The 25,490-nt window shown below is 35.1% G+C and overlaps 1 protein-coding gene across 1 annotated transcript in view; it reads left to right on the top strand.

Moving 5' to 3' along the window:
- Positions 1-25,490, top strand: part of LOC118843733 (CUB and sushi domain-containing protein 1-like) — a 2,679,416-nt gene that overhangs the window by 637,681 nt on the left and 2,016,245 nt on the right.

Raw genomic sequence — 25,490 nt, 5'->3', positions numbered from 1 at the left:
TAATGTTGTTTTGGTCAACATACAAATCCATTTATGGGATCTAGGTGGCTTGTTTTTACCCTTTCTGTTCAATTGGACCTCAAACTTCTATTCATAATGTTCATTCTACTATGGCCAATTTGAAGATCATTCTTCATTGTTAAAGAAAATGGGTAATGATAGCAGTTGAGAATAGTCATTTTTTATCTGTCTTTGTGACAGTTTTCCCCCTCTTATTTGCTCATCATATTGCTTTTATGTTCATTCTGGGGTGTTTTGAAGGGGTTGAACATGCTTCATTGCTTGTCATACCATTGTTGTATATATTTTATTCATCTGTTATTAATTGCCATCCGTGTATCCTTTGCATTTGGCAGGATGGGGGAGGTAAGCTTCTTAGGGAACTACCTGTAAAATTACATTGTATTCTTGTGAAGTTTCTCTTCTGCTAACACTAAAGAGCCAAGTAATGTCTTAACTGGTAAATCTAATGGTCTTTTCTCAATCTTCATTCTTCTTGATCTCTCTGCAGCCCTTAACACTGTTCCTTACCTCCTTATTGATACATTATTCTCTCAGTTTCTACAAAACTACTTTATCCTTATTCTTTTCCTACTTTCTCTCTTTCAGTTGCCTTTGCTGGATTTTTGTCTAGATCATATATGCTCACCATGGGTATTCACCAGGATTTTTCTTCCTCTATACTGTTTCACTTGGTGATTTCATCAGCTCCAAGGGATTCAATTATTATCTCTGTGCTGATAATTCTCAGACCAATTTATTCATCCCTTTCCTGTCTCCTAACCTCCACACTTTCATCTCCAACTGACAATTAGACATTTCAAACTGGATGTCCTCTAGACATGCTTAAAACTAAATTCATTTTCTTTTCCACAAACTCTTCCCCTCCTGAGCCTCCAAGTTATTGCTGAGGGCATCGCCATCCTTCCAGTCATCCAGCCTCAAAACAATGGTGTCTTGCTCAATTCCTCACTCTCACCAGCCTACATACAAATTGTTGCCGTGTCTCACAAAATTTACATTCGTGAACATACAGCTCCTTCTCTCTTCTGACCCTGATAGCTTTGCATCTGTATTATTGCAAAAGCAATACAAGTCTCTTCCCATTCCAGTCCATTCTCTACTCAACTGCAAATTTAATCTTTTTAAAGCATGTCTGACCATACTCTTTCCCCTTTAATTCAGCAATTGCAAGCTGTTCTTTTGTTGGTAGTCCAGAAAGTCTGAGCCTCAACAGGTATCTTGATAATGACTGCCTCTGCATACAATGTTTCCATTCCTCTTTTACTGATTTAAATTATGTTCATAGTACTGGAAATGTTTTGAGCAGATTGGCAGGTGCTATTTCCCAGACTGATTAGTTTATTCAATTAAAAACTACAAAATACAACTTACTTGACCATTAGAGAATTTTGGTTTTGGTTTAGTTTTCCATGATGCTCCTAAGGCAACTGTAATTTCCATTTTATTGCTTCTTATTGGTAAGAAATTAACTGTTAGAAAATCAAACTTTTAGGGAGAAGATTCTGTTAAGGTGGTTTGTTTCCCCCACAAAAGAAATAAAATAACACCCTAGGGTAAACCAAGTGTGGGTAAAAATAAATAAGAAGAGGGCCACAATAGGGTCTTCCTGGGACAATTTGAAAAGATTAGCAGAAAAATCCCAAAAAGAGGTTTGCTCCCTGTGAAGAGTAAACACCTCCAAGCAAGGGTCTACTGTCACAGCAAGCTACAAGCCCTGGGGTTAGCTGGATTGGGAGGTGCCTTGGCCCCAGCCACAGGAACTTTTACCCATGGGATAGTGAGTAGAGTTGGGCATCTGAGCAGGTGAAGCTCTGATGACAAGGGAACTTCTGCTGATAAGAAATGCCAGACCCAGCTGTGCTGTGGAGAGCAGCAGGGGTGAGAAAGAACTAGCACATGCCCACTTAGTTCAGAAGCAGGGGGGCAGAATGTCCCTGGCTGTGAGCACTTACCAGAGGCGGAAGGTTAGAATTTGGTTCCAGGCTAGAGGGGAGAACTCGAGATCTGGGTAGAGAGACACTATCCCCTATATCCCAGGACTAGAGGTGTTTACAAAAATTAAGCTACGGCTACAAAAAAAAATGTACAGGCAAAGGAAAAAAAAATACAGCCATAGAAAGTTATTATGGGAATAGAGAAGACCAGCGTTCATCTTCATGGGAGGATGTTGAAGCAAAACAACCCTCTTCTACCCCAAAGAGTAATGTCAGATGGTCACCTGCTCCAAAAGAATTCATAGAAGAACTTAAAAGAGACTTTAAAAGTTAAATGAGAGAAATGGAGGAAAATGAACTAAAATAAATAAGAATAATCCAAGAAAAACAAGAAGATTATGAAAAGAACATCAGACAATTAGAAAAAAGAGGTCCAGAATCTGAAGGAGGAAAATGACACCCTGAAAATTAGAATTGGGCAAGGCAAAACCACCAAAATTATAAGAGATCAAGAAATAATTAAGCAAAATTTGAAAAAAATAGAAGAGAAAGTGAAACACCTCATAGGAAAAACAATTGATGTGGAGAACAGATCAAGAAGAGAAATCATACGAATAATCAGCCTACCTGAAAGATATGATCAAAAAAAGAATTGATACAATAATACAAGAAATAATTAAAGAAATTGTACTGAAGCATTAGAACAAGGGAGAAAGTAGAAATAGAAAAAAAACCCATAGATTACCACTTGAAAGAGATCCTATGAGGAAAACTCATAGGAATATTATAGTCAAGTTCCAAAATGCCCAGCTCAATGATAAAATATTAACAAGAAAAAGTGAATATGATGGTGCTACAATTAGAATCACACAAGACCTAGCAGCAGAGATACTAAAGGACTATCAATCTTGGAATACTATATATCTAAGAGCAAAAGAACTGGGGCTCTGGCTGAATATTTCATACCCAGCAAAGTTAAGCATAATCCTGAATGGAAAAGAATGAACATTTGATCAAATGTCATACATTCAAGACTTTGTTTAATAAAAAACAAATGAACTTAATAGAAGATTTGACATACTATAGCCAAGAGAAATATAAGGTACACACAAAATACTGATTACAAGGGATTCAATAAGGACAGACCATTTACTTTTTATATATGTAAAATGTAAAATGTATGTCTAAGATTGTCATCAGTAATTGAGTAGTTCATAAGAAAGGTTGGAGTAGAACTGAGTATGATATGCCTTTTTAATTTTTTTTACATTTTTAGTTTACAACACTCACTTCTACAAGTTTTTGAGTTCCAAAATTTCTCTCCCTCTCTCACCTCCCACCTCCCCACCAAAGACAACCTGCAATCCAATCTAGTTTCTACATATACCTTCTCATGGAACTTATTTACATAATAATCCAGTTGTAAAGAAGAATTATAAGCAATGGAATGAAACATGAGAAAGAAGAAACAAAACCAAAAAGAAGGAATAAAAAGAGAGAGCAAATAGTTTGCCTCAATCTGTATTCAGACTGTGTAATTTTTTCTCTGGATGTACATAGGTTTTTCCATCATGAATCTTTTGGAGATGTCTTTGAACCTTGCATTGATGAGAAGGGCCAAGTATATCAAAGTTAGTCCTTACAGGTACTGCGTGTCCGTAATCATGTATAACGTTCTCCTGCTTCTGTTCCCTTCACTCAGCATCAGTTCATATAAGTCTTTTCAGGTTATAATGAAGTCTGTCTGCTCCTCATTTCTTATTGCACAATAGTATTCCATTACATTCATATACCACAACTTGCTTAGCCATTCCCCAATTGAGGGGCATCCCCTTGATTTCCAATTCTTTGCCACCACAAAAAGAGCTGATATAAATATTTTTGTACATACTGGTCCATTTCCCACTTATGTGATACCTTTGGGATACAGCCCTAGAAGTGGTATTGCTGCTTCAAAGGGTATGCACACTTTTATAACCCTTTGGGAGAAGTTCCAAATTGCTCTCCAGAATGATTGGATCAATTCACAACTCCACAAACAATGTAACAATATTCTAATTTCCCCACATCCTCTCCAGCATTTATCATTTTCCTGTTTTATCATTTTAGACATTCTGACTGGAGAGATGTGGTACCTAAGAGTTGTTTTGATTTGCATTTCTCTAATCAATAGAGATTTAGAGCATTTTTCACATGATTATAGATATCTTTAATTTCTTCCTCTGAAAGCTGACTGTTCATATCTTCTGACAATTTTTCAATTGAGGAATAACTTGTATTCCAATAAATTTGACTCAGTTTCCTGCACATTTTAGATATGAGGCCTTTATCAGAAACACTGGTTATAAAGATTATTTCCCAATTTTCTGCCTCCCTCCTAATCTTAGTTGTATTGGCTTTGTTTGTACAAAAACTTTTCAATTTGACTTAATCAAAATTACCCATTTTGCGTTTTGTAATGCTCTCCATCTCTTCTTTGGTCCTGAATTCTTCCCTTCCCTGTAAATCTGACAGGTAAACTATTCCTTGGTCTCCCAAATTGCTTATAGCATCAGCCTCTGTTCCTAAATCAAGGACCCATTTTGGTCTATGCATAGTTTCTGTAGAACCCATTTTGACTTCATTTTGGTATATGGTGTAAGATATTGGTATATGCTCAGTTTCTGCCCTACCATTTTCCAATTTTCCCAAAAATTTTTGTGAAATACTGAATTCTTAGCCCAGAAGCTGGATTGTTTGGGTTTATCAAAGAGTAGATTGCTATAGTCATTGACTACTGTGTCTTGGGTACCTAACCTATTCCACTGATCCACCACTCTGTTTCTTACCCAATACCAAGTAGTTTTGATGTTTGTTGCTTTATAGTACAGTTTAATATCTGGTATAGCTAGACCACCTTCCCTAGCATTTCTTTTCATTAATTCCCTTGATAATCTGGACCTTTTGTTCTTCCAGATGAACTTTCTTATTATTTTATCCAGTTCTGTAAAATAATTTTTGGTAGTTTAATTGGCATGGTACTGAATAAGGAAATTAATTTTGGTAAAATAGTCATTTTTATTATATTAGCTTGTTCTAACCATTAGTGACTATAGCCTAACCATGAGCAACTGATGTTTTTCCATTTATTTAGATCTGACTTTAATTCTGTGAAAAGTGTTTTGCAATTGTGTTCATATAGGTCCTGGGTTTGTCTTGGCAGGTAGACTCCAAAATATTTTATAGTGTCTACAATAACTTTAAATGGAATTTCTCTTTCTGTCTCTTACTGTTGGGCTTTGTTAGTAATATATAGGAATGACAAGGACTTATGGGCATATAATTGGGCAAAATAATTACTAATTATTGTTTTAATTTCCTCTTCATTGAAGGTGAATTCACCCTTTTCATTTTTGAACTTGGTAATTTGGTTTTCTTCTTTCTTTTTTTAAATCAAATTGACCAAATATTTATCACTTTTATTGTTTTATTCGTAAAACATCTCTTAGTTTTATTTAGTAGTTCAATAGTTTTCTTGATTTCAATTTTATTAATTTCTCCTTTGATTTTCAGTATTTCTAATTTGGTATTTAATTGGGGATTTTCACTTTTTTTCTTTTTCTAGCTGCATGCCCAATTCATTGATCTTTTTCTCCATTTTATTCATGTAAGCATTTAGCGATATAAAACTTCCCTTAAGAAATGCTTTTGCTGCATCCCATGAGTTTTGGTATGTTGTCCCATTATTGTAATTCTCTTGAATGAAGTTGTTATATGTTTCTATGATTTGTTCTTTGACCCACTCATTCTTTTATTTTTTTGCAGGGCAATTGGGATTAAGTGACTTGCCCAAGGTCACACAGCTAGTACATGTGTCAAGTGTCTGAGGCCAGATTTGAACTCAGGTCCTCCTGACTCCAGGGCTGGTGCTCTACTCACTCTGCCACCTAGCTGCCCCCGACCTACTCATTCTTTAGGATCAGATTATTTAGTTTCCCATTTATTTTTAGTTTATCTTTTTGTCATCCCTTCTACTCCTCAAAAGAGTTTTGCTTTTGACAACTGCCTTCCTCAATTTTCCCTCCCTATTGACACCCCTCACTTATCTTACTCATTTTCCCTTGCTACTTCTTCTCTCCCTTCTAACCACCCCTACTTTTCTTTTCCCTTTCCGCTCCCACTGCCTGTAGGACAAGTTAGATTTCTATACTTATCAGTGTATGTTATTCCCTTCTTGATCCAAATCCAATGAGGGTAAAGCTCAAACACTGCTCTTCTCCCTCCCTTCTTTCCCTCTATTATAATATGTTGTTGTTCCTCTTCATGTGATGTAAATTACCTTTTTCTACCTCCTCTTTATCTCTTCTCCTAGAACAATCCCTTTGCACCCCTAAATTGCATTTTTGTCATCACATCAGTTACTTTGTACTGACAGCCTCAGGCTATATATATATATATATATATATATATATATATATATATATATATATATATATATCTCCATTCTAAATGTCATAATAACTGTACCATTCTAAAGATTAACACATATAACATATATAAAACAATATAATCCTATATAAGGATGTCAACATTTGCCCTTATTGAATAACAAAGTTTTTCCCCCTGTTTACATTTTTATGTCTCTCTTGAGTTCTGTGTTTGAAGATCAAATTTTCCATTGAGCTCTGGCCTTTTAATCAGGAAGGTCTGGAATTCCCTTATTTCATTGACTGTCTACTTCCTCACCTGAAAAATTATGCTCAGTTTTACTGGGTAGTTGATTCTTGGTTGTAGTCCAAGCTCCTTTGCCTTTCAGAATATGATTTTCCAATTCCTCCTGTCTTTTAATGTAGAAGCTGCAAGGTCCTGCATGTAGTTCTGCAATACTTGAATTGTTTCTTTCTGGCTGCTTGCAGTATTTTCTCCTTGAACTGATAATTCTGGAATTTGGCTACCATATTCCTTGGAATTTTCAATTTGGGATCTCTTTCGGAGTGTGATTGGTGGATTTTTTGGATGACAATTTAATCCTTTGTTTCTAGGACTTTGAGGCAGTTTTCCTTGATCATTTCTTGGAAGATACTATCCAACCTCTTTTTTTTCATTATGGCTTTCAGGTAGACCAATAATTCTTAGTTTGTCTTTCCTGGATCTATTTTCCAGGTCAGTTGTTTTTTCAGTGAGATATTTCATGTTTTCTTCTATTTTTTTTCATTCTTTACATTTTGTTTGAGGGATTCTTGATGCCTCATACAGTCATTAGCTTCTAATTGCCCAGTTCTAATTTTTAACAAATTTTTTCTTCATTTAGCTTCTGTACCTCCTTTTCATTTTGGTTCACTTTACTTTTTAATGAAGCATTCTCTCTAATTAGAATCTGAACCTCCTTAACCACTTTTGCCAATTTTACTTTTTAAAGATTTGTTCTCATCAGTGAGTTTTTTTTTCATTTTTTCTTTTACTCTTCTAATTTGGTTTTTAAAATCCTCCTTTAGTTCTTCCAGGAATGCTTTTTGGGCTTGAGACCAGTTCACATTCCCTTCTGAGGTTTCAGATGGGTATATAGTGTCAATGCTCTCCTCTTCTAAATTGGTAGTTTGATCCTCCCTGTCTCCATAATAAGAATCAATATTCCTTGGTTGTGTGTGTTGCTTCTTCATGATGGTTGTCTTTTTCCTGTGTTTTTAAAGTGAACCTCTGCTTCTGGGACTCAGAAGTCTCTGTCCCAAGCTTCTTTTCCTGAGAACTGTGGGCCTGGTTACTGGTTTTGTGGGCTGTGGCCTCTGATTTCATGAGTTGTGGAGGAGGGGTGGTCTGGCTGCTGGAAGTCTCCTCTTCACCTAGGGCTGCACTACAGTATGGGTTGTCTCAGCAATTGTCTACACTGGTGTCTGCCACTTCTCCTGGCTTTGTGAAGGCATGTCTGGGGTCCTGATGTTGAAGCTGGCTGGCTCTACCCCCCTGGGGCTCAGGAAGTCCCACTGTTCTGCTGAGGTGGGGCCTTCTGGGGCACCTCTCTTCCTGCACTAGTCTCCTTCTGCCACCCCAGGGAGGGCCATTTCCCCAGCTTCTTGAGGTGAAAGGCCACTGAAGCCCCACTTCTGGCTCTTCTGTTCCAAGGTTTTTTTCCAGATGAGTATTATCTGGGTGAGGAAGGGAGGGATGAGAGCTGTTTTACCTGGTCATCATGGCTCCCAGAAATTTCAGAAGGTGTGTTTCAAACCTTTGGACTGTGGGCTGGAAGACTTCAGAGTAGCTGCTACCACAGCTATAGGCTCTGTGCTTTTGTATCCCCTAGCTCCAACAGATCCCTGCCCTGGGCTGAGAGGCCTGGGGATTGACACCATAGCTGGCACTTCAGCCTGGGCTTGCTCTTGCTCCCACTCTGCATGCCCAGTGCTCTTTCAACCTGATTCACTGGCTGGGTTCCACTGCTGCTCCCATTCTGGTGTTGTCTGGTACAGTTCCATGCACCCGGCACTCCTGCCACATTCAGTCTACTAGTGGCTTCTAACTCCACGATATGACTTTAAAAAGTCAAACCATCTAAGAATGGCTAAAGGAGTAATTATTTTATACAAAAGAGGTGCAAGAGGAATATTTGATATAGAGGAATTAGACAGGGGTGGAGGGCTGTTAGTTCTGGGAACCTACCTTCATTGGGAGTGGGTTTAAGAGGGAACAGTGTGTGTGTGTGTGTGTGTGTGTGTGTGTGTGTGTGTATTTAGAAGATTATGAAAGTCTTCTAAATTCGGAAAAAAAATAAAATGGTTAGGGGATAGGGAGGGGGGAGAGGATAAGGGAGGGATCTAGAGAGTGAAGGGGAGGGAACAGGTTAAAGGGCAGTATAGAAGGGTGTTTAGATCAATGGGAATGGGGGGATAAGGGAAGGATCTCTAGAGGGGAGGATGAGGGAATAGGCTATAGGGCGCTGTATAAGGGATTGGAGTGGGATAAGCTAAGCATTGGGGAGGTGGCAAGGTGGTGGGTAGAAGAAAAGTAGAGGAATCAAGAGGGATGAGAAATAAGAGATATGCACAAACATAAAAACAAAGATCAGTAGAATTCATTAGTGAGAGTATATATCTATATAGGTATGTATATATGTGTATGTATCTATATCTATATAAAAGTACATCTGTCTTCAATTGTAGCCTTGGTGGGGTGGAGGGAGCACAAAATAAAAGAACATAGTAAAAATGTACAACAGAGAACAAAAGAAAACTCACAAGGAAGCAAAGAAAAGATGGACAGCTTTCAACACAACATGTAGTATTTACCATACAGGCTTTCTTCAAATGAAAATTTATCAGTATATATTTTGAGTCCTCTCTTATGTTCTGCTATGCACATGCCATACTGTTTCTCCTTCTTTTACTTTATATTTAAGTTCCAATATTTAAATTTATAATATGTTTCTTTTTCTTTATTCTGCATTTGCATTCTGGAGTTCGAGTCTAAAATAAAATAATTAAAAAAAATTAAGTTTTTTTATAATGTTACACTTTTACAAGAAATTGACCTCCAGCAATAATTAAATCCCCCTTATGCTAGTTTTATTAACTGTTTGAAGAAACATTATCTATATTTTACATCCAGAAGTCCAGCCTGTACTATGTTTCCACAGTAATAATTTCACTTCCCTCTTGTAAATATTGCCCAAATTTTCTCCTCTAAGATTTTCATATCAGATTCCATACATGTGTCTATCCTTCTACCACACAGTGATTTGTTTTCCCTTCAATCATTTTATTTTTCATTTTCAGTAAGATATGCTAGGCTTTTATCATATTTCAGCTATAAATCCTACTATGCTTTGTTTTACTGACTGGATTATGATAAATTATTCAATTCAAAGGTATGTTTTCAGGATCCAATTCAGTTGAATGCAAGTTAAAGAGAGGTCTATCAAAGTTTAAAATATGGAAACACATCCTTAAAGATTGAATTATTTTAAATCAGAATGGGCTTCCTTAGGAAGGAACAGGGTCGCCTTCACTGGAATTCTTTAATCAAAGAGTGAATGACCACTTTTGAGACATTTTGCCTTTGGAATTGTAGCAAATGACCTCAAAAGTCCCTACCAAACCTGAATTTATGTGATTGTGCCTCATAAAAAAGTCTTGATATACTATTGGCAGAAATAAATAAAGCTCAAGCTAACAATTAAAGATTGTAGAAGATTCCCAAAGTAACTCACTATGATATCTTGGAAAAGTCAATTTCATTTCTTTAACAATGAAAACATGATATTCAAATGTAGTGGTGCATCTCATTTTTGTTGATTTTTTAAAAAAAAGGTTTTTTGATTTTTTTTTTAAATTTAAGTTTTCCCCTTGTTTTCTATTGTTGTTGTCATTGCCTTTTGGGCCTTATGGTATAGTATCAATTTGAGAAATTACTTTGGTACCATTAGTCACTTAACGAAAGTGATGAAAACATGGTCACAGTTAGTGTTCTTTTGATAACCAAAAAAAAGCCTGGAAGGGTGGGATCTATTTTTCATATTACCTAGACTCTCTAAGAGGATTTATAGGACTAGAATTCTGATTGTCACAAAGCATAGGATGGCACAAAGGGTATATTTGCTATGTTTAAATTTGGTGAGAGGTAGTTCTGTTTTGAACTAGACAAGGAGATTAATGGTCGAAGTAATAAAATACACACATACACACACACACACACACACACACACAGTTCTCAGAGATGAATCTCAATGATTCACTCTATCAGTGGTAGTAGACATAAAAGACTGCAAACTACATGAGGGCAAGGACCTAGTCATTTTTTTCTCTCATACCACAGTGGCCCCAGACAGGCATGTACTCTCAGATCAATGTGGTTTAAAAATTATTTATTACATTTTCATATTTTACTCAAATCATGTCCTGTTGTTTTATCCTGAGTAAGAAATATGAAACATTTAAAATTTATCAGGGCAGGCTGCTGTAGTTATTTGGCCAACAATATGTTCACATGGTTGGGGGTGAGGAGGGAGAAGAATTAGCAGTTTATGAAAAGAGTCACATTGTGCTAAAGCTCTTCCAGCTGGATGGAAAAATGTAGAATGTGTGGATGGATCCTCAGATGAGGTATAAAATTTGGTGATTGTATATTTTATGTATATTTTTCTTTTCTTCCCACTGTTCTCTCTAAAGATGTATTGTGTTTATAAATGTAAATCCACAGCTGTTCTATAAGTTGTAGCTTTAGAGAGATGCCTGGGGTACGAAGAGGTTAAGTCACTTGCTCTAGTCACATAGAGAATATCTGTCAGGTCTGGAACCCAAAATTTTTCTGATCTCCAAAGCCACTCCCTTATTTTCTGGGTTAGTGGTCTACTAAATAGTGGTTGTGCCTTGACTTCAAGATTGATTGTAATTCACCAAAAGGGAAAGTTGAAGGGTGGGGATATTGGTAACATCCCACTTTCTACATGTTGGCCAAACACAGGGATTGTCCTGAACACAAAACATCACTAATTATTTCCTAATATTCTTCCATGGTTACCCTTTGTTCCATTGTGCAAATTGCAAATGTTCACCCTTCTGAGTCAAGAACTGTAGCTTCAGTTATTAAAAAAATTCCCCAACATGACTTCCAAAGAAAAAACTCTGCAGCTAAGGTCTCTTGCTAATCACACTTACTCTTGTGATTACTGTTAATTTTAAAAGAAAATAGTTTTCTCATTTCCAAATTTCCTGCCATACTCCAAGAGTCAAGAATTTTGAGTAGATTCTACTCAAGTAATTTGGGACAGGAAGAAGGAACAAAAGTACCTAATTGCTAATTTTATTCTAAATAGTCCTCCTAACTAGTCAGTGAAAAAACATTTATTAAGTAGCTACTATGTGCCAATCACTGTGGTAAAGCTGGGAATACAAAGAAAGACAAAAGACAGTACCTCAACTCAGAGTAGTTCAAACTCTAATGATTGGACTGTTGTTTATTAATTAATTGGACATTTGTTTTTAATAATTTAATAAAATAATTTTTCAGTCAATTGTAACTATTTTGCATATCTGAGATCCCATTGAAAAAGAAGAATGAGAAACAAAGACATTTTTCATGATAAATTGTATGCTATTGCGTTTGGAATCCCCCCATTTGTGAATTATTTTTTTTTTTGTGATTCTATATCCAAAGTTCTCTAAGTCTCTGTTCTGCTAACCTTAATGATTTCTGAGTTTTCCAAGTGAGTCGTTGATTAGAGCAATAATAGATCCTTACTTTGCCCATCTTCAATTTATGCACATGTGTATCTGCTGAAAAGTTACAAGGAATTCTTGAAATCTATTAAATTATTTTAGGCTAAATACATTTTAACATGTAACAATGATTTCTTTCTCTATGGGACCAAATGGCCTTATAGTAAGGAATGCAAGGATCTGCTTTAATAAATGATATTTATTAACCTTCTGATAGAATGAATAACTTATTGTCAAAAAATTATGTTAGAATAAATCCCTGAAATCAACCACTGGTCTAAGCATAGTGCATATGTATGTCTGTATCCCTTTCTGGTAATGTGCATTTGTATGTGTTTTAATGGAATAGTGCCAAAGCTGTCAAAGCATGTCTCCTAATCTCAATTAGGAAGACAAGTCATCCCTAAGAAACAATTTGTTCTTAACTGAAAATTAGATGACTAAAGGTGATCTCAAGCATGTTCACAAACCCTGAAATGATACCCTTTAAAGATGAGGACCAAAGAAAGTGAAGCCTGGGATCAGATTATGCACAGTTGAGTGACTGGCCCTTTGCTTAAGTTGAAATGAAGCAGAAACGACAACTATGTAGAAGAGGGAGAGAAGAGTGAAGAACAATCATGTGAAAACTTGACATGATGAAGAATGCTTCTATCATTAGTGCATTTGAAGACTTTTGGTAAATGAAGGTAGCAAAAAATAGTTAATAATTGAAAAAAAGATGAGTTTGTTCAGGACGATTATTCTTGAATTATCAGTTGTCTTCCCTTGGTTCAATGCATTTTCAAAGGGAATAATTTGTGAAACAAATTCAAATACCCCCAAAAAATCTACCTGTTGACAGATTTTCAATTTAAGTTAGATATGAAGAGGGAACATTATGAGGTGTGAAAAGTATGTGTGTAGCCAGAAAATGAGATCCATTATATTAAGGGTAATCATCATTGTGGATAACACTTTTTTAAGGGGAAGAGTGTTAGTATTCAATCATTGAAGAAATAAGTAGAATGAGAATCTTTCAAAGAAACTTCCTATCCCTTTTTAAATATTCTCTCTCTCTCTGTGTCTCTCTCTCTCTGTCTCTCTCTCTCTCTCTCTCTCTCTCTCTCTCTATCCTCTCTCTCTCTCTCTCTCTCTCTCTCTTTCTCTCTCTGTCTCTCTCTCTTTCTCTCTCTGTCTCTCTCTCTCTGTCTCTCTCTCTCTCTCTCTCTGTCTCTCTCTCTCTCTCTCTCTCTCTGTCTCTCTCTCTGCGTCTCTCTGTCTCTCTGTCTCTCTCTCTGTCTCTCTCTCTCTCTCTCTCTCTCTTTCTCTCTCTGTCTCTCTCTCTCTCTCTCTCTCTGTCTCTCTCTCTCTCTCTCTCTCCCCCTCCCTCCCCCCCCTCCTTCCTTCTTTCCTTCCTTCCTTCCCATCATTTCTTCCCTCTCACTCTTTTTTATGTAACAAATTATTGAAACATTTTTTAGAATATGGGAGCAAAAAATAAGTTCACTATGAAAAGTGGCCATTAAAACAATGTTTAGTTTGAATCCAATTCAACAGTTGCACATTTGTTCAAGGTGAAAAAAGGGTACTCTGATTTCAAGCAGCTTATAATCTATTTGGAAGGGAGAATTGGGTATATATTTTGTATATACATAAATGTGGAACAGTATAGAGATTTGTAAGGCTAGAGAAGAAATTCAAAGGTTCTTTTGTGCTTTGTTTTGTTTTTAATTAAAAAGGAAAAATCTCTTTCAGCTTCTTTATGGGTGGGGAAGGGGGAGATCAAGGAATTTTTTTAATGCAGATATTGGCAACTGGGTTGTATCTTAAAGTAATAGAAGGATCTCAAAAGGCAGAGATGAGTGATGATCATGTTTCAGGTATAAGGGATACCTGTATGAATATATAGACCTTGTCAGGAGGCAGAATAATATTTGGGGAATCTAGAAGCCCTGTTTGGCAGGAAGATGAGAGTGGAATGGTATTTGAATGAGAAAAGGTTTTTTGATGTTAATCACCTGAGAAGGTGGATTTGAACCAGGTTATGGGTAACTTTAAAAGTCAGGCTAAGGAATGTATATTTTATTCTTTTACACTAAGGACTACTGAAAGTTTTAGACTTATATAGTAACACAATCAGACCTGTATGTTAAGAATACTGTTTTGAACAGCTAACAGATTCATTGAAGAAAAGAGACTGGAGCTGTGGGGAGAACATAGAGACCATAAAAAAGTTAAGAGAATCAAGTGATTTCAGACTTAAGATAGATCATAATGAAGAACAATATTGAAAGGAACAGAAAGCTCAGAGGATCAAAAACTTAGAGCCATAATGGCCTCATGGGTCATTTAGTGAAATTATCTCATGCCCCTATGAGGAAGCTAAGAACAAGAGAATTTAAGTAACTTGTTCACCATCACAGAGATAGTAATTGGCAAAAGTGGGATCTAAACATTTATAATCAGTAATTTCTACTACACCAGAATGACTCTGAAGACTAATAAAATGGCATTGAACTTATTAATAAAATGTCATTCTTTTCTACTACACTGGCACAACTGCAGCACAGGCCCTTATCACTTCACACCTGGATGGTTATACTAGCCTGCTGGTGTATCTCCCTGACTCAGGTCTCTCCCCACTTCAATCCATCCTCCATTCAACCTCTAAAGTGATTTTCCTAAAATGCAGGTTGATCATGTCATCCCCCTACTCAGTCAAAAAACTGTAGCATATTACCTCCAGGAACAAATATAAAAGCTGTTTGGCTTTTGAGGACACTCAATGCCTTGTCCCTTTCCAACACTTATTCTTTGATGGAGTAACTCTAGCTTCCTAGATGTTCGAAGAACAAGACACTTCATCTCCACCTATATTGATATACTGAGACAGAATTATTCTGGAAATTCCCAGATACCAATGGAACACTATTTTTTATATGTGTGTGTGTATACACACACACACACACACACACACACACACATATATATATATATATATATATATATATATATATATACACATACATATATATATGTATATGTATGTATGTATATTTATACCCTGATACATATCAGGAAATGGTCAAAAATATATACAAGAGATAGAAATATATATGCTTCAGTGACCTCATTGAAGATATAGAAACTTAGGTAAGGTCAGTTCTACTATCATCACCATTTCACAGATGAGAAAATAATAACAATAAAAATAACATTTATACATTGTGTACTAGTCCCTATGGCATATGCCTTACAATTTCGTTTGATCCTCACAACTTGGAGGTAAGTGATACCATTTTTCCCATTTTCCTGTTGAGAAAGCTGCGGGAAACAAGTTAGGTGACATATCCAGGGTCACACGGTTGGTAAGTGTCTGAGGTCAGATTTGAACTAACTTATTCCTGAGTCCATGGCCAATGCAACATCCACTGTGTCACCTAGTTGCCTTATTGTCTCAAAAGTTTTTGAAGGATATATCAGACTAGATAAAATAAGTGATTGAAGCAGAAGGGGTCCATACATGTGTATGCATACAATTATGTATATAATATGTATTCTATAAGCACTATGTGTATATATATATATTTATATACAAAGTGTGTATCATATGTATATATAATATATGCATATATACATATATGTATGTATTTAAAGTCATAAAATTGGAAGGTTTATTGTCCCAGTAAATTTTACTTATTTTAACTTTTCCAATTTTCAGAAGACTACATTGATACTCATGCATGACATTTCATCTCCTATTTTCATTGCTTTACTTTTCCTGCTTGCCAGAAATGGATTGATTTCCTACTTATTTGTACATCTTAGACTCCTTAGCTTCCTTTAAAACTTAGCTCAAGTACCATTTTATACATGAAGCCATACCTGTTTCCCATAAATGCTAATGCCTTCCCAAAGTTATGTTATATTATTTTGTGGTATGTGAGCGCACACACATAATATATATATACATATATATATATACATACATATATATACATACATATATATATATATATATATATATATATATATATATATATATATATATATATATATATCTATATATATATATATATATATATATATATATATATATATATATATATATATATATATATATATATATATATATATATATATATAGTATTTGGAACCCTGACACCTAGCACAGTGTGTGACTGTGCCTGATACATAATTTGGCATTTGACAAATGCTTGTTGATTAATCAGTTTGTTAATTGAAAAATCTCTAGGAAGAGGAACCAACTATTCCATGAGAAGCTGATTTTATTCATTCTGGTTTTGGCTAGGTCAAATTAAGAAGCTTTGCCTCATTTCAAAGTTATTGCTGACTTCTACCTTTCCTTCCTAATTTTACTCTTTGGAGCTGAACAGAATAATTCTAAAATCTCTGATAGAATAGCCCTTCTTATTCTTGAAGCCAGAAATAAATACAACCCTCACAAACTCTACTTTTTTAGGCAAAATATCCAAATTTCCTTCAGTTAATCCAGGTCATACAACCTTTTCCACCCTTAAAGATCTTATATCCTCTTTCATCTGGTTTTCTGCCTCTAGAATGTATCCTGTTCAGCACTGATTTTTTTTCTAAAATGTGTTGCCCAGAATTGAACCCAATAGATCATACTCAGGATAACTATTTCTGGAAAAACGTAAATTATAGTGTCTTTAAAAAATGTATACATTAAAAAGGGCAAATTGTTTGGGGAAAATGTCCAAATAGTATAGGGCAAAGATGATCTTTTCATCTGATATAATGGATGAGTGAAACCTAAATGATATATTCTAAAGAAACTTCAGGGTTCTACTTTGTGGTAGAATCCACTAATTTGAGCCCCTAATGTGCTGCTCTCTTGGTCTCCTGATTTTGATTCTATTTGTCTTCTTTTTCTTTTTCAAGGGGCTTTGGCATAGGAAAAAAAATTAAATGTTTAATTCCTTTTTACCATCAAAATGATGGTTGGGCATTAGGCTAAAAATAAGAGAGAAGAATATCAAAGGAGCTTGTATGTGAGAAGTTGCTTTTTTCTATACCTATAACAAATATTCTAAAGCATAATAAAATTATACCTCTCCAAAAAAAGGAAAAAATGAGAATGCTCTGCTATCTAAATTCACTTCAAGCTTAAAAAACCCATAGTTGTTTCCCAATATTTCTCTCTCCTCCACTGAACCCTCCTTTGGAATATAGAAAAATAGCTAAGGCAAACCTAGCTGATATGACATCTGAAGAAGTATTCAGTTAGCTATTCTTAGAGTTTCCACCATTCTTTGAAAGGAAGAGAATGTAACCAACCACACTTTAAACTAATAACTAGGTAGAATACAACATTGTTTTCTATAGTCTCAGTTACCTCCTGGCTCCAATATTGTGGGCCCCGTCATCGATTAGCAAGTTGTTGAACATCTGTTTTAGGTAAATGTCCCAGAACAACCATTCCTCATTCTACTATCCTCTCACCCAATAGTGTGCTGGTAAATATTCTCCAAAGAGAAAAAAGAATATAAAGAATATACTTTAAAATTGAATCTGCATTATTAACATTTTATCCTATACTTTCTTAAGTCTAAACAATGCAATATATCAAATCCTAATTAATAGTACTTGGCCATTACCAAGATGTAAATGCTCCCAATTAAAATTTAACAATTGGCTTCGTGGTGAGAGCAGGTTCCACTATGTTCCTACCCTTTGCTGCCCTCCACCTCAGCTATAAGCTTCTCATTTCTGTATTGTCTTCTCTCACTAGAATGAGAGTTCTTTCAGGATGGGGACTATCTTTCTTTTTGCTTGTATCCCCAATGCTTAGCATCGTCCCTAATTTGGTGTCAAGAAAGGGAAGGGAAGAAACATTTATATAATGCCTACTACATGTCAGATACTTGGTTAAGTGCTTTACAAATATTATCTAATATGATCCTAACAACAACCCTGAAATTAGATACCTTTATTATTCCTGTTTGATAGTTGAGGAAACTAAAGCCAATAAAAGTTAAGTGACTTGTCTGGGGTCATGCAGTAGCCTAGGCCTGAATATAAATTTAACTTCATGTCTTCCTTATTCCAAGCCCAGTGCTATAACTACTACAGTTCTAATACATCATAATAACTAAATACTTACTCGTTTGCTGAATGTAAGGAAACCCTATTTTGCCATTTCTTTAAAGATAATTGGATTAAAAAAATTAGTATTAAGATATCTGGCATTCTTCTAAGTCTAAAAATACTGGCTTTTTGTAACCTTTGAAGTCATAGATCTTAAGTTCAATTGGAACAACAACCCTGTCTTATGAAAACCTTCTGCCTCTTCATTCACCAACATACTCTTCTGTACACAGTAGGTGCTTTAAAAAAAAGTTTAGTTGAAATAAGCAAATGAATGAATTTTCTACCGTTGGAATTATTTTTCATGATCAAGACAGATTACTACATGTTTCATTTTGGCCACATGATCATGATGGTTCCTGAAATGATTCGACTGAACATGTTATTACTCAGCTCCTTGTAGCATACAAATAGATATAACCAAAAATAGGAAGTTCACAATTAATTCAACTTTGTTAATTATGTCATAATTATTTTAATGAATATATTTAAATGTTTCCATGCATGTGCTATAGCAGTGGAAAAACATGACCATGTTTACTCTTTTTTTTCCTTTTTTTACAAGTAATTTTTATTTTATCATTTTTCAATTTCAGGTAAACAATTTTGCATTTATCTCTTAAAATTTGAGTTAAATATTTGCTCCCTCATTCCCTTACCTCCTGCCCCATTGAGAAGGGAAGCAATTTGATGCAGATTATAAGTGTGCAGTCATGCAAAACATTTTATATTAGCCATCTTGCAAAATAAAATGAAGACAAAAAACCCAAGAATGATAAAGTATAAGAAAATATGTTTCAATCTGTATGTAGACACCATCAGTTCTTTCTCTGGAGGTGGATAGCATTTGTCACCACAAGTCCTTCAGAATTATCTTGGGCCATTGCATTGCTGGGATAGCTAAGGCATCCACAGTTGATCATCATATATGTTGCTGTTAATATGTACAATATTCTCCTGGTTCTGATTGCTTCACTCTGCATCAATTCATGTAAATCTTCCCAGATTTTTTCTAAAAGTATCCTGCTCAAAATTTCTTTTTTTTTTTTTGAGGGAGGAAGGCAGGGCAATTGGGGTTAAATGGCTTGACCAAGGTGACACAGTAAGTGTGTCAATTGTCTGAGGTCAGATTTGAACTCAGGTCCTCCTGACTCCAGGGCCAGTGCTCCATTCACTGTGCCACCTAGCTGCTCTCTGGTCAGGATTTGTTATAGCACAATAATATACAATAACAATCATATACCACAATTTGTTGATTTGCATCCCCTTAATTTCTAATTATTTGCCACCACAAAATGAGCTGCTGTAAATATTTTTGTACAAATATATCACTTTCCTTTTTCCTTGATATCTTTGAGGTACGGATCTAATAGTGTTATTTCTGGGTCAAAGGGTACACACATTTTTAAAGCCTTTAGGTCATAGTTCCAAATTGCTCTGCAGAATGGTTGGCTTAGTTCACAACTCCACCAAAGGTGCATCAGTGTCCCAATTTTCCTACATCCCCTACAACAATTGTCTTTTTTGTCATATTAGCCAATCTAAATGGTGTGGCATGTTATCTTAGAGTTGTTTTAATTTGCATTTCTCTAATGAAATGTTATTTGGGTATTTTTTTCATATGACAATAGATAGCATAAATTTCTTCTCTTGAAAAGTACTTGTTCATATCCTTTGACCATTTATTTACCAATTGAAGAAAGACTCTTTTTCTTACATATTTTACTCATTTCTCTACATACCTGAAATAAGGCCTTTATTGGAAGTACTACAATTTTCCTCTAGCTTTCTGCTTTCCTTCTAATTTTGGTTACATTAATTTTATTTGCATAAAACCTTTTTAATTTGATGTAATCAGCTATTAATTTTATATCCCAGAAGGATCTCAATCTTTTGTTGTCATAATTTTCCCTTATGCATAAATCCGAAAGATAGAATATATTATGCTCCCCTAGTAGGCTGATGACATCACTCTTTATGTCTAATTTATGCACCTATTTTAAGCTTATCTCAGTAAATGGTTAAATAAATACTGTTCTCTACCTGATTCCTGCCAAACGTCTTTACAGTTTACCCAGCATTTTTTTTTCAAATAATAATTTCTTGTCCTCAAATTGTGGCTCTTTGGGTTTGTGAAATGCTAGATTATGATGGCCATTTACCACTGTTTATTGTGTATCTAGTGTATTCCATTTATCTATCACTCTATTTCTTAGCCAGTAACAGGTTATTTTAATGAGTAATGCTTTATAATGAAGTTTGAGATCTGGTACTGCTAAGTCACCTTCCTTCACATTTTTTTAAAGTTGATTATCTTTATATTCTTGATTTTTGTATCCCAAATGAATACATTTTTTTCTAGCTACATATTTTTTTTGGTAATTCAAGTGGTGTGTCTCTGAGTAAGTAAATTAATTTAGGTAGAATTGTCATTTCTATTATATTCAGTCTACGCATGAGCAGTTAATATTTCTCCAGTTGTTCACATCTTATTTTACTTGTGTGAAGAGTTTTGTGTGATTATGTTCATATATTTCCTGGGTTTGGTTTTTCAGGTAGACTCCCAAATATCTTATATTGTCTACAGTTATTTTAAATGAAATTTCTTTTTCCATCTTATTTCCCCCTGTTTCTTCCTCTTTTCACCTTTCTCTTCTCCCTTGGCTTCTTCATCCCCTTTTTACCTAATTCCTTCCCCTCTTGCCTTTAAACACTCCTCTTCCTATTAATGATCACAAAATTTTTAGAATAAATTATTTTCCAGATGTGTTTTCCCATTCCTATAGCTTCATGGCTCTGAGGAAATGGAAAACAAAAAAGTAGGCAAAGATTTATTACCTTTCTCAATGGCCCAGATGTCTTTTAAAACATTTTCTAGATTCAGAATGAAGTGTTGTACCTCACATTCCTCTACTTCCTTGTCTGTGCAAGTCTGTAAGATATTAAAAAAGCTTGCAAGATTATTACTTATACTCTGGCTTTATTTTTCCAATAAGGGATTAAGAAGTAGCTATCAATTAGTCTAACCAAACAAATAAAATAAATAATATTAGATGAACTTCCATTAGAAATTAAAGCTCCAGAGAGGAAACCACTTATCCATTCTTTACTGTGGTTAAAAAATTAATAGGGTTGTGGTGTGTGTGTATCTGTGTGTGTGTGAAGTGTGTGTGTTCATATATACCTAATTTCCATAAGAAGAAAGGATAGAAAATGTTTTGACTGTGGTGGAGAAATTTTTCACTTTTTCAAAGCATTGTTTTTTATACCCTTCTGTCATTTGAAAATGACAGAAGTTGAGTCTTTTAAACACAGTTGTCAAGATAACTCATCTATGAACAAGTTCTCAAAAGTGAAATTAAGATAAAATGAGCTTTATGAGGCTTGAAAATAATATATATATATATATATATATATATATATATATATATATATATATATATATTCCCTTTCATTTTTTCTAGGACAAAATAGCAAGGCAACAAGCCTGGTGAGCACTGGAATTGATGTATCAAGTAATACTTGATAAATGATCTTACACCAAATCATCCTGTTGATAAGCAGGGATAACATCAGACATTTCAAGTTCAAAATACATAAAAGGAAAATGTCAGAGCTCAAGAGGGATGCTTTGCTTGAATAGATGGCTCTCTGAGTATCTTTTACAGAGCAAAGAACTGGCCCAAATTGAAGTCCCCAAGTACATTTGTCAGGATATTCAATAGGAAGGAGGAAACTTACATAATTAGCATAATAAGATACAAAATACAGTTATCACTTCCACATTGCAACTTTTCCCATCACAGTTTTGATTTATCTTGAGTTGGCATATGAAATTAAGTGGGATTTTTGGGGGGAGTTCAGCAGAAGCCACAGATAACACAGAGCCTATGACAAATACTTAACCCAAATTTTACAGTAAGGTGCTGTAAACACCACATAAAAGAAAAAAGAAAGATCAGACTTCTTCTCTGGTACAAAGGGAGAGCGAAAAATTTTACACAGATTTTCCAGATTGAGAGGGTGCTGTGCCCTTAACCCAGGTGATATGGAAGGCATAATTGTAATGCTTCCTTTATTTTGGAAAAGCATATACTAAGTCATTGAAGACAGGAAAAAAATAACAACAGTATATTTGTCACAGTTGTTTCTGAGTAGTAGGATGGCTTCCTAAGGTAAAGCATCACAGCTTGATCCTTCCCCTCATCTGTCTGCTCTATCATTCTGACATCCTTTCCCCGCCCTTTCCTTGCCCATCTATTGTGTCTTCTGGAACCCTTATTCTATTGTTAACAAATTGTTCTTTTCATTAGACTGCTGTCTTCCTTCCCACTCCCTGAAGGTTTTTGTTAAATGATTTTTTTCATACTACAGCTATGGAAAAGATCTCATTAATTGCTTGTTTTCATAGATCCATTGCCTAAGAATGTTTATCTTTTTAATGGAACTGTAACCTAGATGAATGCAGATCAACAAGTTCTTTGAAAGTAATAGTCTTAGAGAGTCACTTGGGATATTGAGAAATTAAGTGACTTCCCTAAGATTATACAACATTCATGTGTCAGGGAGGCCTTGAATCCCATAGTTCCTGACTCTAAGTCCAGCTTTCTATCCATTAAATCATTTGTTCTTTGAATACTACAAGATTTAGCACATAATTATATTGTAATCAAATTCTGTGTCTTAGTAGATGATTTTGTTAGCTATCAGGGCCAAAAAGACAAATTACCTGATAGCCACAGTATACTGATTAGGTTCTCAGCTCTCAATTTAGGTGACAAGAGACAAGAGTTGGCCCTCCATGCCCATACTTGAATTCTTTTGGAATTTATGAGGTCTTGGGAGATTGAATTCTGCCTGCTTAACTGTCAAGAACAAAATTATTCTAATACCATGATGATGCATCAGAGAAATTTAGTGGAAGAAGGTACTTTAAGTGTCTGGAAATGTAGTATTTTAGACAGAATGTAACAATCTTTGCCACAAAAAAAAAAATCCTTCTCATGTTGTAAACTAACCAGTTAACTTTCGTGTTGGAATTACATAAAAAATGTCTTCCACTTCTCCTTTAGGGGAAATGATTGGTGTTTGGGCTCTATGTATATAGCCTTTGAAAACAATCACTTTTAATATTCTTTGAAGAAATAATCATTAAATGACTTTTGTTCACAGCATGGTGATAGGCAATAGAGTTAAAGAGAATAAAATATTGCAGGCCCACTTTTCAAGGAATTAACTGTCTAAGGAGGAGAAAGATGGGTTTAAATATCATTATGATATAAGGGAAAGCAAGATAAATTTAAAGAGAGTGCCAACATATTGTGCTGAAACAGTTAAGGAGGAAAAGATAACTTTAACCTTTGGAGTCGAGGGGGATGTGTAGTGGATATTGACAAGGGGTGGTTGTCAGGAATGACTCCACTGGGGCAACCACATCTGAGGTTTTGAGTCTTAAAAAAGAGGGACTTTCACAGATGAAAATGGAGGAATAGAACCAATCCAAGACAAACACAGATAACTTCAATCATAAGACTGGGTTATTAAACAAAGGCAATTATAGGAGATTGCATAAAGTCTTAATAAAATTACTACTAAGAGCTATTAAGGTTTAGACTTGCATAGTACTTTATTTCTTAAAAGCTCAACATAGAATCATTCATGGGAGAAAAAATCAAATTTTCCTAGTATCTGTGGAATAAAATGTCTAGGTCAACTTAATTCTGGTAAACATACATGTCACAGGTTTTTGGGCCCTGGAAATAGCCAATCATTGGCCACAGTGTGCACTGTGCTTACCAAAACACAGAAAATCTTTCCTTCCAATGGAGATTTTGCTACTGAAGAATTCCTTCAAGTGTCCATGGCAATGTTCCTGGTAGAGAGGCTATAATGTGATCTGGAGCACACATTCTTTTATACTAGAGGACAAGTAATAACCAAGAATAATTAATGTATTACAATTATTTAAGATTTGCTGCATTTCATTAATCAAGGGTGATTCGTGAATTAGCATCATAAAATCCTGGGTTGAAATGGAACTCATAGATTATCAAGCTTGACGGTTTACCAGCCTATCTTGAAGAGAGAATTTCTATTGACAGGTATGCTGGCATAGGATAGGACCACAGGAACTTGGGAGATCATCTAGTCATCTTACTGTGAAAGAAAGAGAGAGAGAGAGAGAGAGAGACAGAGAGAGAGAGAGAGGAGAGAGAGAGAGAGAGAGAGAGAGAGAGAGAGAGAGAGAAGAGAAGAGGAGAGGAGAGGAGAGAGAGAGAGAGAGAGAGAGAGAGAGAGAGAGAGAGAGAGAGAGAGAGAGATTGAGAGAATGTTATGCCTTGAATGGAAACAAAAGCTGGATTAACTTTCATATGAGTATATTATATAGAAGAAAGAACTAAAGATTTAAGACTGATACAGACTATATAGTTGACTGTAATAGTATTATTTTGGAATAATATTGTACCGTAAGTAATGATGAACAGGATTGTTTCAGGAAAACTTAGGAAGATTTGTATGAACCCAATCAAAATGAAATGAGCATAACCAGAAGAACATAGTACATGGTAAGAGGAATATTGTAAACATGACCACCTGTGAAAGACTTAGCTATTCTGATAAAGAGAATGATCCAAGATAATTCCAAAAGACCCATGATGAAAAGATTATTCATTTCCAGAGAGAGAACTGGTGAACACAGAATACAGATTTAAACCTGATTTTAAAAATTCTTTATTTTTCAGGGTTTTTGTCTATGTTTTCTTTTGGAAAGTGGCTAATTTGGAAATATGGTCTGTATTGATTCACATGTAAAATCAATACCAAATTGTTTATTTTCTCAAGTGGGGTAAGTGTCAGGAGGGAGAGAGAATTTTGAACTCAAAATTTTTTAAAAAGCATTGTTTTTACGTGTAATTCAGAAATATTTAATGAAATAAATAAAACATAATTAAAAATAAATAGCATCAGTTTCAGTCCTGGATCACTTTAATCAAATCAATAGAGAGTTCAGAGGAGGAAGACAATAAAGTCAACAATAGAACCTTACAGATACCGACACTCAGGATGAAGAGGAGAAGCCAATGTGGCAGAGGAGTAGTCAAAGAAGTAGGAGAAAGAAATACTTCAAAATGAACACTCATACTTTTGCAATAATATATTTTTAAACAAGCATTATGGTACATAGCCAAAAATATCTTTACTGCTGAGTATTCTGTTTTTACAGATAAATTCT

This window comes from Trichosurus vulpecula, chromosome 3 (genome assembly GCF_011100635.1).
Source record: "Trichosurus vulpecula isolate mTriVul1 chromosome 3, mTriVul1.pri, whole genome shotgun sequence".
Lineage (NCBI taxonomy): Eukaryota > Metazoa > Chordata > Mammalia > Diprotodontia > Phalangeridae > Trichosurus > Trichosurus vulpecula.
The sequence above is the reverse complement of the archived record's forward strand: the minus strand, read 5'-3'. Positions and strand labels throughout refer to the sequence as shown.